Below are 16,261 nucleotides of genomic sequence, written 5' to 3'. Positions count from 1 at the left end.
GTTGAGACAGAAAAAAGTGAGTTTTTCCTATTATTGATAATTTTAAAGATCTTGTCCTGGATGTGTGGAAGGATCCAGAAAAACGTTTAACAATTCCCAAGGAGTTTAAAAACCGTTTATGGTTCGACCTGGAAGAGACAAAGATTTGGGATAATGTACCTAAGTTAGATGTTCCCATAGCCAAGGTAGCCAATAAAACTGATCTGCCATTTTGAAGATTCCTCTCAGTTGAAGGATGACATGTATCGGAAAGCTTAAAGCATGGGAAACCTCACTGGCAACACTGAAAACAAATATTGCAATATTGGTTAAGACAGCTTGAAGATCATCTTCGAGAAGGTACATCTAGAGAGGAAATTTTAGATTCCATTCCGTTACTAAAATCCGCTGTGGCCTTTTTAGCAGATTCATCAGAAGAAACTATTTTGTTTCTCAGCAAGTGAAGCCGCATTATACAATGTGATTAGGAGAAGCACTTTGGCTTAAGCAAGGTCTGGAGATGTGCGCTCTAAGGCGAAGTTATGTAGCCTTCCATTTTGTTGAATTTTCTGTTTGGCACGGTATTGGATGAAATCCTTGATAAAGCAACTGATAATAAGAAGGGATTTCCGGAAGCTAAGCAACAACCAAAAAAACTGTTTTTTCAGAACTTTCGATCAACCAGAGAACTGTCAAAATTCAAAAACGGACAGACCTGGAGACAAGGATTCAGGAATACGTCTAGAGGAGGAAAGAGCAAGTTGTTTCTTTTCAGTTCCGCGAACAAACAGGAGAAACTACAATTAAACCAGAGTGGGGGGAGGATTGAAAAATTTTCTCCCCCAATGGGAAAATATAACATCGAACAGGTTATCTCAATAATCAAAAAGGGTTACTTTATAAAGTTTGTGTTACCTCCCCCTCATCGGTTTATTCTATCCAGGCAATCTTCGAAAAGACTAACGTCTCCTTTGGGTGGAAGTTTCTGGCCTGTTGAAGCTGAACGTGATCAGTCCAGCCCATCCGGAAGAAAAAGGTATGGGTCACTAATCTCCTTAATTTTTGATTAAAAAACCAAATGGAGCCTTCAGATTAATTACAAACTTGAAATTTCTGAACAGATGGGTTGCATATGCCAAATTCAAAATGGAATCGGTAAAATCTGTCACTCCATTAATATCTTACAAAGCCATTTTATGTACCTTGGATTTCAAGGATGCATATTATCATGTACCTTTACACCCAGAGTCAGAGATATTTACGGTTTGCAGTATTATCTCCGGGGGAAGAATTTCATTTTGTTTTGGGGGTATCACTGAATTCTGTAACATAGACCTCCTATCTTCCACAGGAGAAAGTGGACAAGCTTGTTGGGAAAATATGGAATTTCCAAAAGAAATAGTCTGTTTCAGTTCAGATGGCAATAATCACTCGAGGACTTTACAATCATGGATCCTTTCAAATTGGGACCGAAATCATCACTTGCATTGGCCATTAGTAATTCCAAAAGTAAAAATAACCAAATAACCAAAAATTTGGTGGAAGAATCCCAGGAACCTACAGAAAGTAGTAGAAAGGGTGCAATTGCAATTGATCCAGATTCAGGCGGATGCTAGCAGTTCCGGATGGGGAGCTCTCCTGCCAGGAAAATATATGTTCAGGGATGTTGGTCCCGGAAAAGGGTGCAAATCTCTTAAAACGAAAGAGAATTAAGAGCAGTCCTGAAGACCCTGGAAGCCTGAACCATCGGTTTGAACGGGCATCATGTAAAAATCATGTCAGACAATACTACTACAGTTGCCTATCTAAAAAGACAGGTCGGAACTAGATCCAGGAAACTGCTAAAAATATCTCCGAAAATATTCTTATTGGCAGAAGTCCAGGTCTCGGCCCTGAGCGCCTTCTTTGACACAGCGCTAGCAGAACACAGATGGGTAAAAAGATTTTTCCAGGCCTGTACACGCTTACATCCTACTATAAGAGTTATCCCCTCAGTGGGATTTATATTTAGTCTTGGACGCTTTAACTACAAGCCCTTTTGAACCAAATTACCCCAGCAACATGCGTTTCTTGGCACTTAAAACCGCTTTCCTAATAGCCATCACGTCGGCTAGAAGGCTAAGTGAGTTGCAAGTGGACCTTATTTGTCTGAAGATAGGATTACACTAAACTAAAAAACACAGGGTTTTTTCGCTCATTTCTCGCTCTACAATTTCAAAAATCCATAACTTTTCTATTTCCGTGTACAGAGCTGTGTGAGGCCTTATTTTGTGCGTAAAAAATGTTACTTTCCCATGAGGTTATTTATTATAACATGCCGTTAACTGGGAAGCCAGAAAAAAATTCCAAATGTGGAAAAATTAAAAAAAAAAAAAACTCATGTGCCTCACGTTCTTGTGGGCTCAGTTTTTACGACTTTCACTCTGTGCTCCAAATAACACCTCTACTTTATTCTTTGGTTCGGAAGGATCGCAATGATACCAAATTTATACATGTTTTATTGCGTTTTAATATATTTTAAAAAATTTAACGAATGTGTACGAAAAAGGGAAAACATTTTTTGCCATCTTCTGACGCTAATAACTTTTTCATACTTTGGTGTACAGAGCTGTGTGATGTGTCATTTTTTGCAAAATGAGCTGACATCTTTTGGATGTAAGGCGTACTGTGCTTAAATATCTTTATGTTTTCCTGAAAATTGAATAAATACAATTAAATCCTTCTCCAAGGATTGGAAGCTTGGAGGCAAGAAAGCTTAAAAAAAGAATGCTATAAGGGTGTTCCACTACCACTCTAAGTCAAAGCCTATTCTACTAGGGCTATGTCTACATCTTGGGTTGAGAAAGGGGGAGCCATCTATTGAAGAAATCTGTAAAGCTGCCACATGGAGCTCAAATATCACTTTTTTTTTTTTCTCTTTAACATTTTCCAATACAAATATAAATACGAATATGGCACACGAAGACAAACATTACATCTCATTACATGACATATTATACAGTTACTCTAAGGGAAAACATACCAAATATAAAAGAAGAGAAACAAATATCCTCACTCCACTACCACTGGTACCACATCCCTACACACTTGAAACCCTTCTTTCCGTCTCATCTATTCTCAGAGAAAGCATTACCCTCTACTAGTTTTCATTTATTATATGAAATCTGAATATCTCTGAGTTTCTAAACTCTAACCAGATTTGCCATGTTTCATTAACCCTAACCCTTGTCCCTTTTACTAATGAAGTCAATTCCTCCATACATCTAATATCAACTGGTGGCGTTCTTGATTGTTTCCACAAAGAAGGAGATATCTCAATAGAGATCTCCTGTATTCAATTCTTGTAAGTTCATAAAACTGAAAAAGAACAAACGCTGGTTCGAAAGAGAAGCTGAGCTACTGTTGGATTATGTTATGGATCGCTTCCCAGAAAGGTACTATCAGGGAACAGGACCAATATGTTTGCAAGAATGATCCCTCTTCTTGTCCACACCTTCAACAGATCGAACTTTTGGATACATTTTATTATTGGATACATGATACCACCTTGACATAATTTTATAATTGCTTTTTTGAAATCTGGTATTAGTTAAAGAGATGTATGAAAATTTGAAAATACGTGATATATTAATTTGAAGATCCTGTTCCCGTCTAGAAGTAAAAGGTGGCAGTGTGTAATTGTTATATCTTAGGAGCATAAATCCTGGAAAGGGGATGTCGCACTTGATCGAACCCCACACTTAATTTTTCGAATACCGTAAATTGACCTTCGTAATCTTCTGGTCGTTGAAGTGAATCTAAGAAAGAGCGTAAAAAGAAACATCTCCACGGCGTCAATGCTGGCACCCCCTAATTTTCAGATATTTCTGAAGGCTGAAACCATCTAGACTCAGTTCTAAAATGAGAGACTCTATTTATTCCTACCCTATTCCAAACGTTAAAGACTGTCTTCCATCCCAAAGGAAAATCTCGGAGTTCCCAATATAGGGTACATTGAGGACCGTATGGGGATAAGTTTACCTTTAATCTGAGGAGAGTGACATGCTTGTAGTGTTGAGTCTAGAGTTGAATGATTAAATAGCTGAATAACCTTTTCCTTCTCCAACCAAGGGACGTTAAAGATGGGGACCTGAGTTGCTTGCTGTTCAATTGTTATCCATTTTTTAATCTTGCTGTTCTTACACCAGTCTACTACCCTAACCAGATGTGATGCTTTGTAATACAATCTGAGATCTTGAAGGACCAATCCCCTCTATGTCTTGGTTTATAAAGTGTTTCCAACTTTAAAGGTGGTTTTTTACCTGCCCATATGAATTTTTCCTGTATCGAGGATATAAGCTTAAAAAATTTCCCTGAGAGAAAAATAAGATTCTTGGCAATACATTAATTTTAAAGATATGGTTGCAAGCCAGCCAAGTAAACCTTCCCTTATTCCATTTCTCGCAGTCAACTTCGATCGAGTTTGCAAGTGTAATGTAATTTGTTCTGTACACATCTTTTAGATCCCTGTTCAGTTTTATTCCTAGATATGATAGTCCCTCCTTAAGCCACCTATATGGAAAAAGGTCCTCCAGATTTTTAATCTCATTGGAGGACATGGATTCCATAATGGCTTCGGATTTTGAATAATTGATTTTAAAATTTGACAGAGAAAAGTATTCTGTAAATTGTCTCAAAAGGTTAGGAATAGAGACCCTAGGCCTAGAGGCAAAAAAACAATAAATCGTCTGCATATGCAGCTACTTTTACTTCCTCAATCTGTATTGCTATTCCTGAGATATTTTGGTCTGATCTAATATGTCTTAGGAAGGGTTCTAGAACTAGAACTTACTCCATTATTTATGGTCAGGAATTAAAAAAGGATACCATTTACCCTGACCTTTGCTGTAGGACATGCATCATATTATGCCTCAGCCCCATTCTACGCAGTGTCTCAGCCAAATATGTTCAATTCACCCTGTTAAAGGCTCTGTTGAAAGCAGAGCTACTGCCTTTTTCTGTATGAGCGCAATATTCATCAGGTTAACTGCCTTGGTGGTATTATCCCTGGCCTCTCGGCCTGAGAGAAAACCTGTTTGGTTTAAATGTATAAGCTTACTTACAATTGGCATCAATCTGTCTGCAAGTACTTTTGCTAGTATTTTTGTGTCCTCATTGAGCAGGGAAATTGGTCTATATCTGACACACTGCGTGGGATCCTTACCAGCCTTTGGTAAAACTGATGTAAGCCCTGAGAGAGTCAGGTGGTGGTGCTTGTTCCTCCGTCAGAGAATTGAAAGCCTCCAAGCTCCCCATATAACAGTTTATAGTAATTTATAGAGAACCCATCTGGGCCTGGTGCCTTACCAGATGGTGTGATCTTGATAACATTCCTTACTTCCTCTTCTGTAAGGGGTCTTTCTAAGCTTTCTAGTTCTTATTCCGATGGCATCGGCATACCAGATTCTCTTAAATATTCTTGAATCCGTAGCCTGAAATCTATGCCTAAGGTGTAATGATTCACTCTATCAAATTAATATAGGGAGGCGTAATATTCTCTAAAGGTCTCTGCACCCTCATCTGGCATAGAGACTTTATTTCCTCGTGCATTTGTAACTGCAGGTATGTATGTGGATGCCTGTTGCTCACGTAATGCCCTTGCTAGACCCCGACCACATTTATTTCCATGTTCATAATAGAATCATAGACATTTTAACAATGTGTTTTCCGCTTTATACTTCAAGAGAGCGTAATTCTTCTCTAACACAATACAACGCAGTTTTATTTTAAGGTCGTTGTCTAAATTCCTTTTATGTTGTGTCTCTATGTCTTTTATTTGGTCGAGGAGGCTATTCAGATGTTTATCTCTTTCCTTCTTTTTTCTTGCCCCGTGTTTTATTAAGATTCTCCTGATGACTATTTTATGAGGTTCCCATCTCATGTAGGAGTTGGGGATAAAATTTTTCGATTTGACACAAAATGATCTAATAGTGCCTGCTTTATTTCTCTTACAATTTGTACGTTCTCTAAGAGTGACACGTTGAGTTTCCACTGCCATTGTTTGGAAATAGAAACTCCAAGAGACAAAGTCATGTCTATTAACACGTGATCCGAGAAAGATATATTACCAATTGTTGCTTGTTGAAGCAATCTAAGATCGTGATGTTTAACAAAAAGCATGTCCAATCTTGAACATGTGTCATGTGGTATCGAGTAAGAGGTATAGTCCTTCTCATTTGGATGCAACAAGCGCCATGAATCAATGTATCTGTATCTGTGTAAGGTGCGCCTTATCTGCCCTAAGGCAGCGGCTGAATGAGGAAATGTCCTAACCCGGATCCAGTGCAACATTAAAATCCCCTCCCAGAACCACAGTACCCTCCTTAAAATCCTCCAGACACTCCAGGAAGTTAGCCAGGACTCTACCCTGCCCACTGTTTGGCAGATACACTGAGGCAAAAGTATATATCTGGGAAGCGATAAGACCCTTTACAAATATCATACGACCCTCTTCATCTTCACACATTTCTATGAAATTCCAGGGGATACCGTTCGATATTAATATACTGGTCCTTTTAGATTTCGGATCCGGAGTGTGACTATGATGTGCATGAGGATATAAGGACCCTGAAAGTCGATATGGCTTTCGAAGACATAAGTGGGTTTCTTGTAAGAATACCACCTGTAACTTTTTACTTCTAAACAAATTCCACATGATTGATGTTTTGCCTGGACTATGTATTTAATGAACCTATCAGGATAGACGCTTGGTTTGCCATTTCATAGTATCATAGTATATAAGGCTGGAAAAAGACACAAGTCCATCAAGTCCAACCTTTAAGAATTAAATAAATGTTTTATCCCCATAACCCGTGATATTTTTTCTCTCCAGAAAGGCATCCAGGCCTCTCTTGAACATGTACATAGTGTCCGCCATAACAACCTCCTGAGGCAGAGTTCCACAGTCTCACTGCTCTTACAGTAAAGAACCTTTGTCTATGTTGATGGTAAAATCGCCTCTCCTCCAGACGCAGAGGATGCCCCCTTATCCTGGTTACAGGCCTAGGTATAAAAAGATCTTTGGAGAGATCCTTGTACTGTCCGTTCAGGTATTTGTACATTGTAATGAGGTCTCCCCTCAGTCGTCTTTTTTCTAAACTGAATAATCCCAAATTTTGTAATCTGTCTGTAATAGTTTATTCTAATCCCCCCATTCCCCTAATAATCCTCGTTGCTCTCCTCTGCATCAAGCTCTACTATATCCTTTTTATACACTGGTGCCCAAAACTGTACACAATATTCCATGTGTGGTCTGACCAGGGATTTGTATAAGGGCAAAACTATGTCTTTATCATGAGAATCTATTCCTCTCTTGGTATATCCCATAATTTTATTTGCTTTAGCAGCAGCCGCCTGGCTCTGGTCACTAAAATTAAGTTTACCATCCACCAATACCCCCAAGTCCTTTTCAGCTCCAGTTTTACTAAGTAATTGACCGTTTAGAACATAATTATACTTTTTGTTTCCCTGGCCCAAGTGTATAACTTTACATTTATCTACATTAAACATCAGCAACCATTTCTCTGCCCACTCCTCAAGCTTCCACAAATCCCTCTGTAATGCTAAGCTATCTACCTCAGTATTTATTACTTTACACAGCTTAGTATCATCTGCAAATATTGAAACTTGACAGTGTAAACCCACTACAAGGTCATTAATAAAAATATTAAAAAGAAGTGGCCCCAATACTGACCCCTGTGGGACTCCACTCATAACGTCAACCCAATCTGAGAATGTGCCATTAATGACGACCCTCTGTTTTCTATGACTAAGCCAATTACTTACGCAAATACACAGATTTTCCCCTATTCCCAACAGTCTCATTTTATATACCAACCTTTTATGTGGCACGGTGTCAAATGCCTTTGAAAAGTCCAGATATACAACATCCACAGCGTCCCCCAGATCCAGTCTTGAACTTACCTCCTCGTAGAAACCAATCAGATTAGTCTGACAGGACCGATCTCTCATAAACCCATGCTGACGCTGGGTTATAAAGTTGTGCACAGTGAGATACTCCAGGATAGCATCTCTAACAAAGCACTGAATTGCGGAGCTCAGGTCAGCGTGTCCTTACAGCCCCATACCTTGGCCACACCCCCGTGTTCTGCCTCAAATATCACATTTGTAAGGCACTATAGACTGAACATCCTAGCTTCCAGAGATCTGGCCTTCGGCCGGAAGGTGCTTCAGGCTGTGGTCCCTCCCTAACTGGGCATAATTTGGTATGTCTTCAGGGGGCCGTCATGGGGGACAATATGGTAAAAAGGAATTAGTCCTCACTGGTAATTCGGTTTCCATAAGTCCACCATGACGGCCCTGTTTTTTTCCCTCCCACTTTGTATAAAAAGTTTATATTATTGTCTATGTATGTGAAATTAACATACTAAATAAAATTGGGTTGAAACCTATACTGGTGTAGTTATTTGGTAAAACACTGGTGGGTTGGTTGAGGCTGGGGCCTTTTAATGCTCTCAATTTCCTGTCCCTACAGAGGAAGAGGAAGCAACCTCCAGGGGGCCGTCTTGGTGGACTTATGGAAACCGAACTACCGGTGAGGACTAATTCCTTTTTTCCTTTTTTTATGGCATGTGAGACTTTAACTTGATAGGATAGTTTTATTGATTACATAATTTTTTTCTTTATAACATTTGCAAATAATTGACTACAAAAGTGAAAAAATAAGCTTTTGTCATTTTTCCAATTAAGGTTTTTTTTAAATGAGTAGTTACTTTTACTAACATGTTATAAATATGTACAAGATTATTCCATCACCCTTTCCAAGGTTCAGCTACAGATGGAGAGGGTGCATGTCCTTCTGCAAAGGGAAATTCATCTACAGCTTCTTCTATATTCTGCGTTCCGCTGAGTGGCTGGAGGGGGGCAAATTTCAAAATTGTATATCTCCTGAACCCTTGCACGTAGAAACGGAGTCTCTTCTTTAAAGGAAACCTACCACTTCAGATAGGGCTTATAAGCAGCACATGCCATGCATCTCTCCGTGCTTATCTCCGTTATGTTTTTAAACAGTTTTAAAGTGTTTTAACATTTTATTAATGTTTATATCCTTACTAGCTTCCCCGCACTGAGGTCTGCGCTCGGCGCACCATGCACGCACGGTCGCGCGCATGGTGTGCGGACCTTGGTGCGGGGAAGCTAGTAAGGATATAAACATTAACCCCTTAAGGACGCAGGGTTTTTCGGCTCATTTCTCGCTCTCCAACTTCAAAAATCCATAACTTTTTCATTTTTACGTGTACAGACCTGTGTGAGGGCTTATTTTGTGCGTAACAAATTTTACTTTCCCGTAATGTTATTTATTTTAACATGCCGTGTACTGCGAAGCTGAAAAAAAATTCCAAATGTGGAAAAATTGAAAAAAACCGCACGTGCGTCACGTTCTTGTGGGCTCAGTTTTTACGACTTTCACTCTTCGCTCCAAATAACACGCCTACTTTATTTTTTGGTTTGGTGCGATCGCGGTGATACCAAATTTATACCGGTTTTATTGTGTTTTAATACATTTTCAAAAATTAAACGAATGTGTACAAAAAAGATAAAAAAATTTTTGCCATCTTCTGACGCTAATAACTTTTTCATACTTTGGTGCACGAAGATGTGTGAGGGGTCATTTTTTGCAAAATGAGCTGACATCTTTTGGATGTAAGGCGTACTGTGCTTAAATATCTTTATGTTTTCCTGAAAATTGAAGGTTTTGAGGTCTGTGCGACATTTTGATCATTTGTTATTTCATTTTTTATGTTATGTAAAAAGGTGTAAAAGTCACATTTCGGACATTTGGGCGCCATTTCCCGCCTCGGAGGTCACCGCCGCCCGTAACCGTTTTTATATTTTGATAGATCGGGCATTTTGGGACGCGGCGATACCTAATATGTTTGTGATTTTTACTGTTTATTATGTTTTATATCCGTTCTAGGGAAAGGGGGGTGATTTGAACTTTTAATATTTTATAAATTTTTTTTATTTTTTAAACTTTTTTTTTCACAATTTTTTAGACCATCTAGGGTACATTAACCCTAGATGGTCAGATCGCTCCTACCATATACTGCAATACTACAGTATTGCAATATATGGCATTTTTGCAGCCACTGGCTCATTGTAACGAACCTGCATAAGCCATGTAGCCTCGTGTCAAAAGAAGACTCGAGGCTACCATGGTAACCGATCGCCGCCCCCCGATAATGTTCGGGGGCGCTGCAATCGGAAAAAAGATTTTAACGCCGCCGTTGCGAGGGTTTTTGCCGTTGAGAGGGTTTTTGCCGTTTAGAGGGTTAATAGCCGCGATCGGTGCAAGCACCGACCTCGGTTATTAGCGGTGGGGGTTTTCTGCAAAATGCAAAAACCCCCACCTTTGTATGAAGAGGACTCAGCCTGTGAGCCCTCTTCATACATCCCTTATACCTCTGCGCCGTAGAGCTACGGCGCAGAGCGTTAAGGGGTTAATAAACTGTTAAAGCACTTTAAAACTGTGTAAAAACATAACGGAGATTAAGCGCCGACACCAGCTTACCCTGAGCTGTTGCACAGCATGTGCTGCTTATAAGCCCTATCCGAAGTGGTAGGTTTCCTTTAATATGATATATGGATTGTGCACAGATGCTTAAAGCGTAACCGTAATCCTGTAGACAGATTTTTTCCTAGCAACCTAGTAGTAACATTATAACTAGGGGGCACTTTACAGCCTGTTACTGAACAAACTAAGGAGAATTTGGTAAGAAGCATATTAGAAAAATGTTCACAACTGCCCCTCCCTATAATATCAGAAATTATATGAAATGACGGTTACTCTTTAAGAGATCCAAAGAATATCCAGGAATACAAAGCTGTACATAAAAATCATTTTTAGTACAACTTTAAGGGTGAATATCTCTAGTTCTGTTACGCATTCTGCTATTCATTCACAATCTATACATCATATTAAAGGCGAGATTCTTGTTTCTATGTGCCAGGGTTCAGGAGATATGACTGAATTTGGTCACTGCATGCCGTTTATAGATGTCCTTTCTGCATGGGGCATGTGCAAATAGGACATATATAGCCGTGATGGGGTTAATAGGTAGATTCCTGATGTTAGGTTTCCTTTACTTAATATCTTTATGTTCCTCCTCACCTAATTTTTATTTTTTATTATTATTATTAGCTCCTAAATGTGCACTTAAGATGAATGATGCACACTAAAACCATGGACCACATGGTCCATGTAAACTGTAAATCCACAGTCACTAGTAGAAGGTACATAGAACTTATAAATGGTGATACTTCCCCCCTCCTCCTCTTTTATTATAACATGTAAAGTTTAGACCTCTATAATCTTAGTGTCCTTTCTTGGAGATATGTATGCTTGTTGTATGGTCCATCACCCCCTTAACCCCTTAAGGACGTGGCCCTTTTTTGTTTCAGCGTTTTCATTATTCACTTCTCACCTTCAAAAGTCTATAACTTTTTTATGTTTCCATGTAAGGAGTTGTGTTTGGGCTGCGTAACAAATTGCAATTCATAGTGATATTATTAAATATTCCATGCCATACACTGGGAAGCAGAAAAAAAATTCTGAATGAACTGAAAATGGTGAAAAAACGCATTTGCGCATATACTCTTGCGGGGATGGATTTTACAGCTTTCACTGAGCGCCTACTACTTCTATGTCTACTTTGTTCTTTGGGTCGGTACAATTACGGGGATACCAAATTTATATAGGTTTTATAATGTTTTTATACATTTACAAAAATTAAAACCTGTACAAAAAACCAAAATCTTCATTTTGCCTTGTTTTGCCACTAATAACTTTTTCATATTTCAGTGTACAGAGCTGTGGCTTGTGTCATTTTTTGCGACATTTGATGACATTTTTAAGGCTTCCATTTTGAGGACTGTATAGCCTTTTGATAATCTTTTTATATAATTTTTTATATTTTTCAAAATGTCAAAAATGTAGCACCCCAAAGTCGAAAGTGCCATTTTCCATTACGGAAAAATCATTATATTTTGATTGGACGTTTTTGGACGCGATGATACCGAACATGTTTATGTTTCTTACTTTTATTTACTTATACTTCCGATCTAGTGAAGGGGGGGCGATTTAAACTTTTCCTTTTTTTTCCTATTTTTTCTTTTTCTTTTAATATTTTTTTACCATTATTTCAGACCCTGCAGGGTCAAAAAAGCTAATACTATATACTGCAATACCAAGTATTGCATTATACAGCAATATTACTGATTATTTCTAATAGCCTGCCATACGCTGGCTATTAGAGATCATTACACTTGGCAAACCTAAGAGTCTCAATGAGACTGTAGGCTGCCGTGGCAACTGATTGCCGACCTCTGATGACGTCACAGGGAGGGGGAGTGGGCAGCAATCGGCCATCCAAGATGGCGGCGCCCATATAATGGTAAGTTAGGTGCTGCGGTCGGGTTCCAGTGCGGCACTTAACTGGTTAACTGCCACGATCTGTGCCAGCAACGACCGTGGCAGTAACAGGCGGCGTCATCTGTCTTATACAGCTCGTGAGCTCTCTCCATACATGCGAAGGTGTTAATAATAAAACAATATGCCGAATATACTTGAGTATAAGCAGAGACCCCTAATTTTAACACAAAAAACTGGGAAAACCTATCGACTCGAGTACAAGCCTAGTATGTAGCCTGCCAGCTCACGCCCCTGAGTATATAGCCTGCCAACCCATACCCTCCAGTATATAGCCTGTAAGAAAAAAAAAAAACAATATGTGTACTCATCTTCCGAAACTTCCCCCGTAGGACCTCTTCTTTTCAGCGATGTCCGGTATCGGCTCCATGCCCATACACGTTCTGTTGTACTCACCATGATGGTAGCTGCTTTCTGACATCATAGCGTGTGCCGATGGCAGTGCACACATTAGAATGTCAGCGAGCGTCTGACGTCATGATGCGTGAGACTGATCAGTTATTGTGTGCAAGATTTGAATAAGACCAAGTTTCATAGCTAAGAAGAGCCAGAGCCCTGTAAGATGGTGAATCTTGTTTTCTGCATTTTGCCTTTGTAATCGATTTCAGCATCATATGTTCCCACAGTAGGTAGCAGGATTTGAGATCCATATGGGAACAGTCTTGGACAGGTTTCATCTTCATTTGTTCTTATGAATTATATATGATATTCACAGATGCTCCAGTATCAATCGGAAATGTAATGTCAATACCAAAAACCATGATTATAACACTTGGAGATTGCAGTGGTTTGGGTACAGACGGGGGCAACAAACTGGGCATTTGCCCAGGGCACCCTGTCCAAAAGGGCCCCCCTGAATGTGGACTGTTGTGGGCAGAGGATCTGTATTGCTTCTTTAAAGGGAACCTGTCACCAGGAGACCCATTTTTAGCACTCCCCCAGTCCCCACAGAGCATAGTACATACACTGCCAAAGTGTTTTTGTATAAAAAATAGGTTTTACAGAAAAAAAGATATGTTGTATTGTACATTTCATTAGCATCTGCTGTGTGACTAGGCAGTTGCCTTTTGGGAGGAGCTGGAAAGGAGCAGTTCCCCCCACCCTTGGGAAACATGTGACCTTTTCAAATACAGGCGGTCCCCTACTTAAGGACACCCGACTTACAGACAATCCATAGTTACAGACGGACCCCTCTGCCCACTGTGACCTCTGGTGAAGCTCTCTGGATGCTTTAAAATAGTCCCAGATTGCAATAATCAGCTTAAAATTGTCTGCAATGAAGCTTTATTGATAATTCTTGGTCCTATTACAGCAAAAAAATTTGAAACTCCAATTGTCACTGGGGCAAAAAAAAAAAATTGTCGGGAACTACAATGATAAAATATACAGTTTCGACTTACATACAAATTCAACTTAAGAACAAACCTACAGTCCCTATCTTGTATGTAACCCGGGGACTGCCTGTATATGAATAACTCCCCACACTCGGGATTGGTTGTAGAGGAGCAAGGGGTGTCGCTAAGCCCAATGATGGGTGATTTCATATATTTGAAAAGGTCACATGGAGTAGCTGAATCCCAAGGGTGGGGGGGAAACTGCTCCTTTCCAGCTCCTCCCAAAAGGCAACTGCCTAGTCACACAGCAGATGAAAGGTACAATATAAAATATAAAAGTTTTTTTCTGTAAAACCAATTTTTTATACAAAAACACTTTGGCAGTGTATGTACTATGCTTTGTGGGGACTGGGGGAGTGCTAAAAATGGCTCTCCAGGTGACAGGTTCCCTTTAATACCCCATGGTTGAATGCCCAGGTGAAGATGCTGATCATCCATCTCCTCTTTATATATCTGTCTAATTATCTATTTCCTTTAATGTACCTATTTCCTATCTATTCATTTATAGATCTAGATTTTTGTATATCTACATATCTCCTATTCATTATCTATCTATCTATCTATTGTGAGAAGGTACAAAGGGCCATTATTGATGGCAGATATGTGTCACTGAGGTGCCTGGCCTCAGTGAAGTGAGCTGGTTAATTTTTGGTCAGGAACCTTAGGTTTCTGACAATTGTTAATGTAGCAAAGCTGCTTAATGCAGTTGATCCGGGCCGGCTTTCATTGGAGTAGTCAAGAGCAGGGTGGGTGACTACTCCCACATATCCAGGCCAGGATTGGCTGACAGATAAAGCCAGGAAGCTCAGGTGAGCTGGGGGATGTGTGTTTGCAGTCTGGAAGTCTCTGCTATACTGCATGCAGAGCTGGAGGTGTTACACAGCCAAGGATCAGCAATAGTGACATTGTTTGGTTATGCTGCTGGATGGAGACACAACCTACAAAGGACTGTGAGTCAAGCCTGTTTATATGGACTGTATTTTCTGTTATATGCTGAAGGAAGCTATTCTGTTTCGTTAAACTGTTTTGGAAAGAAATAAAACAGCTACCTGGACTGTTACTGAAGTTGCCATTTGAGTTGATCCCCTACACCAGTGATGGCAAACCTTTTAGACACCGAGTGCCCAAACTACAACCAAAACCCACATATTTTTCGCAAAGTGCCAATGCGACAAATTAAGCAGTAATTTATTACTCCCTGCTCTTTCACAGGTTTAAATTGTATAGGCACCCAAGGACACGATAACAGTAGAAAGAAGGAGAAGAAGTTTGGATTATCATTGTAGCTTCCTTCTGGGGTCCTGGGCTGCCAGGGACAACAAGAGGCCTTGAGTCCTGTCTGGCAAATTGTACCCTGGGGTGATGGCAAGGGTGCCCATAAAGAGGGCTCTGAGTGCCACCTCTGGCACCCGTGCCATAGGTTCGCCACCACTGCCCTACACTATCTATGGATCTTCTATCTCTTCTACTGTTACTATCTCTCATATGTATATATAGATACATAACTTAATAGAATATAAACTACTTTCTTTTTATTCATCTATAAATCTATATCATCTTTCATTTTTATCTTCTATCATCCATCTACCTATCATCTGTCTATCTCCTATAACAGTGATGGCTAACCTATGGCAATGGTGCCAGAGGTGGCACTCAGAGCCCTTTCTGTGGGCACTCAGGCCATCACCAGAGATGACTCCAGGTATCTTCCTGCAGTCCCAGACAGTCCAGGACTTGCTGTGCACAGAGGTATTTTAAAGTGACAGCTGTACCAGGGACTATTTTCTGCTTTGTTGGTGTCCTCAGGTGCTGGTATCAATGAAAACTGTGACAGATAAGGGGGTATAGATCACAAATTAAATTTCTGTGTTGGCACTTTGCGATAAATAAGCGGGTCTTTGTTGTAGTTTGGGCACTCGGCCTCTAAAAGGTTCGCCATCACTGTCCTATAAAATTCTCCTAAAGTCCCATATTACACATTGTCTTACCTTACTATTGTTCCTAAACTACAAAGTGTTATTATTGTGCAGGGCTAAAGGAGCCTCTTACTGAATGTGACTGTTTATAAAATAGTTTTACTTTGGGGCCCTCCTTTGTCTAAAACCATCCCTGGGTGGAGTGGTAATAAAGACATAGGGGGTCATTTACTAAGGGCCCGATTTGCATTTTCCTGACGTGTTACCCAAATATTTCGTATTTACGCCGATTTTTCCCTGTATTGCCCTGGGATTTTGGCGCACACGATCAGATTGTGGCGCATCGGCACTGGCATGCACGCAACGGAAATCGGGGGGGGGGGGGGGGGGGAGTGGCCGAACGAAAACCCGACGGATTCGGAAAAACCGCCGCATTTAAAAAAAAAAAAAAAAAAAAAAAAGTGCTGCGTGACTCGCGCTTACCT

Source organism: Engystomops pustulosus, chromosome 8 (assembly GCF_040894005.1).
Source record: "Engystomops pustulosus chromosome 8, aEngPut4.maternal, whole genome shotgun sequence".
Classification (NCBI taxonomy): Eukaryota; Metazoa; Chordata; class Amphibia; order Anura; family Leptodactylidae; genus Engystomops; species Engystomops pustulosus.
Note: the sequence above shows the minus strand (reverse complement) of the source record.